The sequence below is a fragment of the Gossypium arboreum genome, chromosome 6 (assembly GCF_025698485.1).
Source record: "Gossypium arboreum isolate Shixiya-1 chromosome 6, ASM2569848v2, whole genome shotgun sequence".
Classification (NCBI taxonomy): domain Eukaryota; kingdom Viridiplantae; phylum Streptophyta; class Magnoliopsida; order Malvales; family Malvaceae; genus Gossypium; species Gossypium arboreum.
Genome location: NC_069075.1, coordinates 127,410,754 through 127,421,744, shown reverse-complemented (window position 1 = coordinate 127,421,744; position 10,991 = coordinate 127,410,754).

Genomic DNA, 10,991 nt, shown 5'->3' with positions numbered 1-10,991 from the left:
CATTCTCACTAAAGATTCACTCTAATCACTCAAAGTATTTAAGGTTCACAAATAAGCACTCAATAGTCAAACAAGAAAAGTCATTACCATAGGCTTGTATGAAAATCAAATCTCCACCACTATAAAATGAGATGATACACAAATCAAAAGGTCTTTAAGAGGTTGTAATGAGGCTTAGGTTAAGGGTGTGGAGAAGTGCCAAAAAATATGGTTAAAATCGAGATTGAATTGATAAATTACCAAACTATAAAATCACAAATACTGAATTAAAAACAAGTGCATAAATCAAGAACTATTTAAGAATAAGAAAACGAGTTTCTTCTCAAAATATGAATTTAACTGTTTAAGCTCAATCATAGAACTAAAATAATAATCATTATATATATATGTTGTAACACCCCTTACACGTATCCAAGGTCGGAACAGAGTACGAGGCATTACCAGACTTAACAATACACATAGACGAAAATGGGGCCATAAAATTTCATTTAATTCAAAACTTTTCGAACACATGCATAACAAATAAAGCTAACTATATCATCACATCAAAATGTAGGACATGGCACGATTAATTAAAATTATAAACCATAATGGATAAGGACCACATCTCATGATCATATACGATAACTCAATGCGGTCGATCGTAAGGTCAAAATCATAATAAAATACATATCACAAACCAACTTCCTATACACGCCACTCACTTGATATTTCTAATATTTGAATTAATTTTCCCAAAAATGATAGTTTGATAGTGTGATTTTGCCTCCGACGATCTCCAACCCCGAGCAGACCTGTCAATACTAAAGAAATGGAGAGGATGGGTAAGCTTTACGCTTAGTAAGTTCATATGAAAATAATAAGCAATTACTACCATGCTTTTCAAGATAAAACACTATAATTGTACAATTACACATATTCAGGTTAAGATGTGTTATCGAGTTACAGTTACTAAATCATTCATATGTGAAGCTACAAAACTCAAAATTTAGTTTTGTTAATTTTACTTGAAACTAGATTCATATATATTTCTCCCATAAAATTTCTGGAATTTTTGGTTTATCCAATTAGTACAGTTTATTAGTTAAAGTCTCCCCTATTTTAGAGTACGACTACTCTGACCTCTGTGCACTACGAACCAAATTTCTCCCTGTACAGAATTCCAAAGACCATGAAGTTTGTTTCCCTTAAAAATAGACTCATTAAGGTATGGCTCTCAATAATTTTTTTATAATTTATGGTGAATTTATAAAATCAGAACAGGGGATCTCGAATTCATTCAGACCCTGTTTCACAAGGATTCAAATATCACACAATATAGAATTCTTCTGCTTCCCCTGTTTCTTTCATGTGAAAATAGACTCATTAAGCTTTATTTTCATATATCATTTGCATTTTTTATTCAACTTCCGCAATTTTTAGTGAATTTTCAAATTCATGCAATCTCATTTGTCAACAACTGTTTTACCACTAAAAATTCATTCTTACATAATTCCACTTAATCCATTTTGTCTTATCGAAATTCACTCAATTATCGAGCACATTGCTCATAATTTTTCATAAACATATACCTACACTTATTCATCATATAATCAAGTTCAATTGTATTTTTACTTAATCGATTTTCCGTTGAACTCTTCGAATAATAAGCGATACTCAATTGCTCGCACATATTTTCACACTTGTAGCCCAAGCTATTTGGTACGCATAGTAGCTCGCACATAGTACTACACATGCGACCAATTATCCGCATTACGTAGTAGCTCGCACTTAGTACTACACACGTGATCACAGCTTTTGGGTGCGCATAGTAGCCTCGCACTTAGTACTACATGCGACCTCACAATAGATCACTCGTATCGTTTTTATTCCGAAGGTTCAATCGGGAAATTCCTCACTTTTCAACATTTTACTAAATTGTCCGTAATCAATTTAAATTCATAATTTACATGGTTATTTGATAGGCAGCCACATTTCATATGATATCAAAATTTAATAACATAAAAAGAATCGATAGATTATTTATGTATGAATTTACTCGAAGTGTCGATCTCACTATCCATAGTACCAATTGTCCATTCATAGTATAATAAGACACAACTCAAATATCAAATCAGCTTTTAAGAATTTACATAACATATATCACATATTTCATATATCACTTGTCATGTATCTTCATTTTCTTGCATTTCATGTAACATTCTTTCATGACATATTTTCACATCATAAACACCATTCCATCAACTTTTCCAATATATTAAATCATAGAATATATGCAATAATAGTAAGAAATATAATTCAAACATAACATTGCATTACTATTATCATACGAACTTACCTCGATCCAGAAACAGCAATTTACCATTTTAGTCCATAACCTTGTATTTTCCAGATTTAAGCCCAAATCTTGATTTCCTTCATCTATAATATCACATTTAGCCTAATAATTAGTCACACTATTCATACAGGTCCAAAAATCATATTTTTAAAAATTTTCATTTTGACCCCTAAACTTTTGCATATTTGCACTTTTGCCCCAAGGTTCGGAAATTAAACTTCATCCTATTTTCTTATGTTTTATGACATTCTGATCATTTTTCCCTTCTATGGCAACATCAAATTCTCACTCTAACATGTACTTATGACTATTAGGTATTTTTACCGATTAAGCCCTTTTGCTCGTTTTCACTTAAAACCGAGTAGCACAAGTTGTCTAACATAATTTAAAACCTCATATTCTATCATAAAACACCAAAATACACAAATTTCACCTATGGGTATTTTTCCAAATATGAACCCTAGGTTGAATTATTGCTAGCATAAGCTAAATCAAGTTACCGGGACTCCAAAAATGTAAAAATCATTAAAAACGAGGTTAGAACGGACTTACAATCGAGCTTGGAAGCTTGGAAACCCTAGCCATGGAGTCTCCCTTGGTATACACGTCCATGGTGAAGAAGATGAGCAAAATTGGCTTTTAATTTTGTATTTTAATTCATTTTACCCCTAAATGACCAAAATGCCCTTACTACTAAACTTTCCAAAAATTCCATTCATGTCCAATATTTGTCCATAAACTTTGAAATTGGTCAAATTGCTATTTAAGACCTCCTAATTAATATTTCAAAGCAATTTCATAGTAGAAACTTCTAGAATGAAAGTTTTGCAACTTATTCAATTTAGTCCCTAACTTCAAATTAAGCACTTTATGCATAGAATTTCTTCACGAAGTTTTCACACAATCATGCAATCATATCATAGACCTCAAAATAATCATAAAATAATTATTTATATCTCAGATTTGTGGTCACGAAACCACTATTCCGATTAGGCCCTAATTCGGGATATTACATATGTATATATTTTTTTCGATTTTTTTAACAATAAGAAATAATTCAGAAAATTAAACAAAATAGCATAATTAGGCAACTAACCAAATCAAATCTCGACAAAAGGGAGTCAAAACGGGAAAAAATTCTCAACGAATAAAAATGAGTTATGGGTTAACATTAATGAGTAAATTAAGAAACGGTGTGTTAGGCTCAACGGGGTTCACTGAGGGTTAATTAAAAAGATAGGCTTTTTATGGGGTAAGCGGGTTAAAACCTAAGTGCCTTTATCATCTTAGTATATCAAATCAAATGTGTGGTATTGACATGTATAATCGAAGTAAGTTCTAGAACAACAAATCAAATTGACACACTAATAACCAATAATAAAATGAGCAAGATAAATATATGCTCTAAAAGCTCAAAATCTCACAAAAATTTATGGTTTTTGATGTCAAATTTGCAAATCTCAAACTTCAAGGTAATACTTCAATTTAGGAAAACAACCTAAATTTTTTAATTTCTAAAAAATAGCTTATCATGCTTGATTCTCTCATGTCTTCAAGTTTAAATCAATCAATACACAATTATTGAAAAATTAATCTAAAACACATCAACAAAAGTTCCAAATTGACAAAAATTCATTCTAATGAAAGTATGAGAAAATTACTTAAATACAAGACATAATTCAAGGATTTTCTAATAATTATATAAATAACCTTCCCACACTTAAGATGTACATTGTCCTCAATGTACAAATAGATATAATCATAGTATAAACAAAACATCATAAGAGAGGGAGAAAACTAAAACTTCCCTGAATATTGGATGAAATTGCCCAAATGGTGAAATGTAGAATTGTAGACAAATCTAGATATAGTGCATGATTCTGAGCAAACTAATAAGAAAATAAACACAAATAGTGAAGAAGATTAAGGGGTTATAACTCGAGTAGAAACAACTATAAAAATATAGTTGAAAAGATAATAATTAAAAGAAGTACAAGAGAATAAAAATAAAACAAAACAACTAAAAATAGAAATAAAGATAATCATAAAAAAATAAAATAAAATTAAAAAGAAAACAAATAAAATCAATAATACTCATCGTCGGAGGCATCATTAGGGTGAGTCGTCGGTGCCGAAGAAAAGATGTAGAGGTGTTGACAGATCTGCTACAGTGTCGCATCAATATTATTGAACCTCTGAAAGCTGTGTTGCTCGAAGTGAGTGAACCACTCGGAAAGGTCCTCTAATGTAGCAGCAGAAGAAATAGGACGATGACTCGACGGTGGAGAATGAGGTGGGTCCTCGTGGTGGAAAGGGACATCATCAGTGAAGTCATCAAGTTCATTTTGAGAGTCAAAACGAAATAGTCGGTACTGAGGATGATCCACTCCATGAAGTCGCTCGATCATCCTCATATGGGTCATGCTCGATATCCCCTATAGAGACATTTGGTTGGTGAGTCTAAGCATAGCGGACTGTTCCAGTGTGTCAAGGAGACCAAAGTGTTGAGCTAGTCGAGTCACATAAGGGCTTAAATGGATAGGATCCTTCATGTTGCGGTCTATCTCATGGCGGAAGACGAGGGCGATGAAGTAGGCTAAATAAAAAATATGCCCTGTGGCCATGCTTCATAAAAAATAGGCATCGGTGGTACTGACGACTCCAGTGGTCTCCTTCCTACCGATCAATGTGTGAACTAAAAGGGCATGAATATATTGTAAACTTGGAGGGAGAGAAGTCGCCTTCAAGGGACTCGCGTCATAAGGTGTTGTGCTCACCGTAAGATCAACCCAACAATGAGATGGCAAGTAGTGGATCGTAAAAAGTTCTTGGCACTCATAAACTCTTCAGTGTACAATACTAAGGCAACAACGAACTTAGGGACACTCATATGTCATGCCAGGCCACCAAGTCTGAAAGTGGTGGTGCCTAGCTCGTCATGAGTTGTCATCACATGCTGTAGAGTAAATGTAGAGCAAAACTCTAAAGTCAGCTCCATGTATGTGAGCTCAATAATAGAGAAAAACTAGTCCCACGGGGCTGTAGCAATAAAGGCTCAAACATGATCAGTTAACTAGACTTGCTCCAAAACTGCCCAATTAATACATCAGCCTAAGTCTAGTGGTCATAGTCGAAGTAGCTGATATCCTCCTAGGGACCTTTTGAAAATTGGATATAGGGGTGGCGGGCCTCGACGGAAGCGCTTGAGGAGGAGGTCACGCCAAGGGTCTTACTCTTTTTCGAAGCGGGGACGACGACTTTAGCCTTGCTACGTGTGTTTGTCATGGAGGCCCTACAAGAAAAATGACCAAATAATTATTTCAGTAGTCAAAGCAAGAGTACGAATCGACATAATGGATTAATTTAACTAAGCACAAAACGAAACGCAAATTCAACTTAAAATCAGAAATCATGAGATCGAACACTAAGCGAAAAAGAAAATAGTTGAATCCAACCGTCACATACAAGTAGTAGCAAGAAAAATGTAATAATAATGAATTATCAAATCCTAATATAATTTCAAAAATACCAAAATAAAATATAATAATTACCAAAAATAGAACTAAGTGATAATCAAACATAAACCTAAATAATACGATAGTGAAGATGAAAGTAATAAACCTAAGACTAAAAATAATAAATGAATAACACTAAAGGCAATAGAAAAACAAGAAAAATAAAATAAAATAATAAAATGTCCGAATTAAATTAAAAATAAACATACAATCAAATTAAAGAAACTAAATAAACAAAAATAAATAAATAAATAACAAGAAAAATAATACTTTTAAAAATAATAATAAAAATAAAGAAAGAAATAATAATAATAATAATAATAATAATAATAATAATAATAATAATAATAAAATGGAAAGGGAAAGGGTGTACAACATCGGTTGACAATGGGGGCTTGGCGGTGACTAGAGATTCGCGCTGGTCATGGGACAGGTGGTCGACGAGGGTGCGGTAGGGTGAAAGTTGTTGCGATGGGAGCAGTACAGATGAAAGGGAGTAAGAGAGGCATTGTGTGTGTGTGTAACGAGGAAGGGAAGGGAAAGGGGGTTAGGTTGTGTAGGTCATAGTAAAGGTGGCTAGTCTGGTGAGGGGAGGGTTGCATAGTGAGAGGGGCCTAGAACTAGGGCATGGGGTGTGAGTGGTGGTGGACTGTCGATAGGGGAAGAGAAAGGGGGAAGGATTTGACGAGGGGATAAGAAATGCGTGCGAGGGGAGTGGGGGCTTTGGTCGAATGTGGGTCGACGAGGGAGACAAGTCGATTAAGGTGAGGGTGCGATAATGGCCGGAGATGGTGAAGTGAACGATGGTTGGTGGTATTAGGGTGTTAAGGAGCGGCGGCTAGGGTTTGTTTGTGAAAGAGGAAGAAAATGAATGTAAAAAAATAATTTAGGTTTTGGGGGTTAAAAGGGGGACACAGTCGTATAAGGGCCCATGTTAGGCCACACGCTATGTCACACCCCCGTATAGTGCCTTCTCAACCCGTGTGCGATAAAATTTTTAACCCAGTCTTGACAAGGCCTTGGACACGCCCGTGTGAGAGCCCACACGCTCATATGGCTCGGCCATGTGTCGTACATGGTCGTGTCTCTTACCCGTTTAACTTTCTAACTTCAATTAAAATAATAAAAAAATTAGCTCCAGGGTTCACACTGCCGTGTCTCACGACCGTGTAGGCTATTTTAGGCCGTGTAACTCACTATTGAACCCTTTTATGTGCACAAGAATTTTTTCAAAATTAATTAGTTTTTTTAAATAAAATGAAATAAAATTAAGAGAATTAACAGTGTTAACACTTAGGTTGCCTCCTGAAAATTGCTTATTTAACATCTAAGCTTGACTTACCTCGTATTCGCACGGTCACGATGGTTCACAAAGTCGAAACTCCTCTTTCTCCTTATCAATTCTATTATCAAAATAAGGTTTAAGTCGAGTACTATTTACCTTAAATGTGCCAAATTCAGAATGCATTACCTCAATTGTACTATATGGGAAGACATTTAATACTGTTAAAGGATTTGATCCATTTGCATCGCTCCGAAGTGGCAATTCGAGGATCCATTTTATCTAGCAGTACCTTGTCCCTAACCTTAAATTGGTTCATCCTATCCACATGCTCATCATGGCGAAGTTGTCGCCCTTCATCGTGCTTTTTTTGTTTCTCCTTGACATGTGTCTGCCATTCATCTAGTTCATTTATTTGTAACATTCATTCTTCACTATTCGTCCTGTTTCTGTTGTATGGATTGAAACATGGCTTCATTATGTTTTTCCAAAGGGTTTCCTGCAAAGAAGGTTGAGCCACATGGTTACTAATATGAACAGAACTTATAAAATCATCTCGATCACTAGATGTCTTAATAGAATCACGAGCTTGGAGAGTAATCGTTTCTTCACCTACACGAAGTTCTAATTCACCTGTACCAACATCAATTATAGTTCTAGTAATTGCTAAAAAGGGCCGCCCTAAAATTAAAGGTACATTACTATCCTCATCCATGTCTAAAACAACAAAATCAAATGGGAATATGAATTTATCAAGTTTTATGAGGACATCTTCAATAATACCCCTAGGAAATCTATTGATTCTATCTACTAATTGAATACTCATCCTAGTTTGTTTGGGTTTCCCAAGACCTAATGGTTTAAACATTTTATAGGGCATGACATTAATACTAGCTCCTAAATTAGCCAAAACATTATTAATATTCAAACTACCAATTAAACAAGGAACAGTAAAACTCCCTGGATCTTTCAATTTGTTGGGTAGTTTATTGTGCAATATGGCCGAGCAAACTGCATTTAGTTGCACATACGACGAATCATCTAACTTCCTTTTGTTCGCCAAAAGCTCTTTTAAAAATTAACGGAATTGGACATCCGTGAAAGAGCTTCAATAAATGGTAAGTTAATATATAATTTTTCAGATGTTTAAGAAATTTACTAAATTTTTCGTTAGTGTCTCTCTCTTCATCTCGTTAGGATATGACACTCGAGGTTTATATTCTTTACCAACTGGTTTTTACTCATTTTGGCTTACATTAACCTTACCGTTACTTACCACAATATCTTGCCTTGATTCTGGTTCAGATTTAACTAACCTTTCTTCATCTTGCACAGTAATTGCATCAAGTTGTTCCCTTAGGTTAGTTTTAGTATTGCTAGGCAAACTACCTTATGGTCGTTTTGAAATTAACCTAGGAAGTTGGCCTATTTGGTTCTCGAGCCCTTGAATCGATGCTTGTTGATTTTTAAGCACTGCTTCAGTGTTTTGAAAACGGGTTTCTGACACCGAGATAACTTTCGTCAACATCTTCTCAACGTTCGGCTTCTTCTCTTGCTGGTAAGGTTGTTGTTGGAAACCTGGAGGGGGTTGTGTTATGTGATTTCCTTGACCACACTAAGAGAAATTGGGATGGTTCCTCCAACTTGCATTATAGGTATTACTATAAGGGTTATTTTGAGGCCTAGAATTATTATCCATATAATTGATTTGTTCGTTCCCTGTGCTAGGACCATAGGGTAAACATTCTGGATTGTTCATTCCACTTCCATTTGTGTCACACTGCACCACCAGATGTACATGCGTAGAAACATATAAACTATCAATTTTCTTATTTAATTGTTCTACCTGATTTAATAACATGGTGACTGCATCTAAATTAAAGACATCGGCTGCTTTCTTCGACTTTGTCCTCATAACTTGGCACTGATAATTATTCAGTGCCATCTCCTCAATAAATTCATAAGCTGCTTCGGGTGTTTTATTATTCAGAGTTCTACTGACGGTTTAATCTATCAACTGCCTAGTTAAAGGGTTCAAACCATTGTAGAAAGTTTGAACTTGTAGCCATAGAGGTGGAACGACAGAAATGAGCAAGTGTACACAATTGCAACAAGTAATAAAGTGACAAGTAAATGTCGACTTATCGTACCCACAGGGACTATGAAAAGAATTATTTATGAAATTAATTTAAAACACTTTCGTGAAGAAAAATATTTTGATTTGAGGAGGTGATTAAAAACTAGGATTTTAACTAAGTAAAATAAATAAAGTTAAAACAACAGTTCTAATGCAAGATTTCAAAAGATGATTTTAATCAAGATGACATAATTGTGCTAGATTAATTACATTTCCTAACTTAGAATTATTAAACTCATGTTTATGTTGTTACGAATAAATTCACGGCAACTCGGTAGTTTGGTAACTTATGAACATAGTTACCTACCAAAATCCATTTATCTCTTGACTATGTCTCTATATCTATTCAACCGATTAAATAGATTTTAATAAGCAAATGTGTTAATGCACATACATACTTATGAAATCAAAATAATCTCTTGTACATATCTATATGCCAATTCAAACAATTAATTCAATCTCATAAGCACATAAAAGATTACGGGAAATGTATTTCTACCTTCAAACAGTTTAATCACAATAATCTTGCAAGTTATGCAAGGCAAATGTATCGTTAGATACCATTGCTAATTTAACCCTTAGCTACCTTAGATGATTAAACATGCACTGATAAATTATCGTGTCAACTAATTACAATTTCAATCCGTTTAAATAGTTAATTCATTAGTTACCTTACAATTGTAGTGCAAGAATAACTTAGTCATGGTTTTACTTAATCAAACATCTTACCGAGGCCTATAACAACACAAACACAATTTTAATAAATTAAGTAGACGAAATGCAATCAACCTAACATGAATTAAATTCAAGCCATATCAATTAAATTAAATATTTCAACATCACAAATATTCATAGACATGTTCATTATAACAACAACAAAAATTAAAAGGATAGGGAATAAGAATCAAATTCAATGCTTCTCTGTGGCTTGACTGATTTGCTCCAATATTCCTTCTCCGCTTGTTCTTGTCGAACTGAGGCTGCTACGAATACTTTAATGCTGCTCCAAATGGTGGATGAATGACTCTTTTTCAAGAAGTGAAATCGGCAAGAGGATAAAGAAAAATAGATGGGAAATAAAGAGAGAAAATTAAGAGAGAAGTGAAGAGATGAGAAAGTTGAGGTGTGTTTCAAATGAGCAGCCAAGGGTGGTTTTTATAGGTTGAGAAGGCTGCTAAAAATAGCCAAAATCAGTAGCCAAAGAGCCCTCCCATGGCCGGCCACCTATGTTGTAACATCCCAAAATTGGGCCTAGTCGAAATAGTGATTTTGGGACTACAAATCTGACATTAAAATATTTTTTTATGATTATTATGAGGTCTAGGAATATGAAAATAAGCATGTGTTAAAGTTTCATGAAGAAGTTCTAAGTATAGGGTGCCCAATTGATAATTAGGGACCAAATTGAATAAGTTGTAAAATTTTGGTTCTAGAAGCAATTTGTATGAAATTGCTTTGAATTAGTAATTTAAGGTCTTAAAGAGTAATTTTCCCAATTTCTAAGTTTTTGGACAAAAATGGACATGCATGGAAAATTTTGAAAGGTTATTAAGGAAGAGCATTTTGGTCAATTGGTAATAAACTAAATAAAAAGGTAAAATGAAAGAAAAAATCAGCCATTTTTCTTCTCCATGCTGTCGAAAATTGAAGGGTCTCCATAGTTAGGGTTTTCAACATTTTCAAGCTCTATAGTAAGTGCTCCCTAGCCCCGTTTTTAAC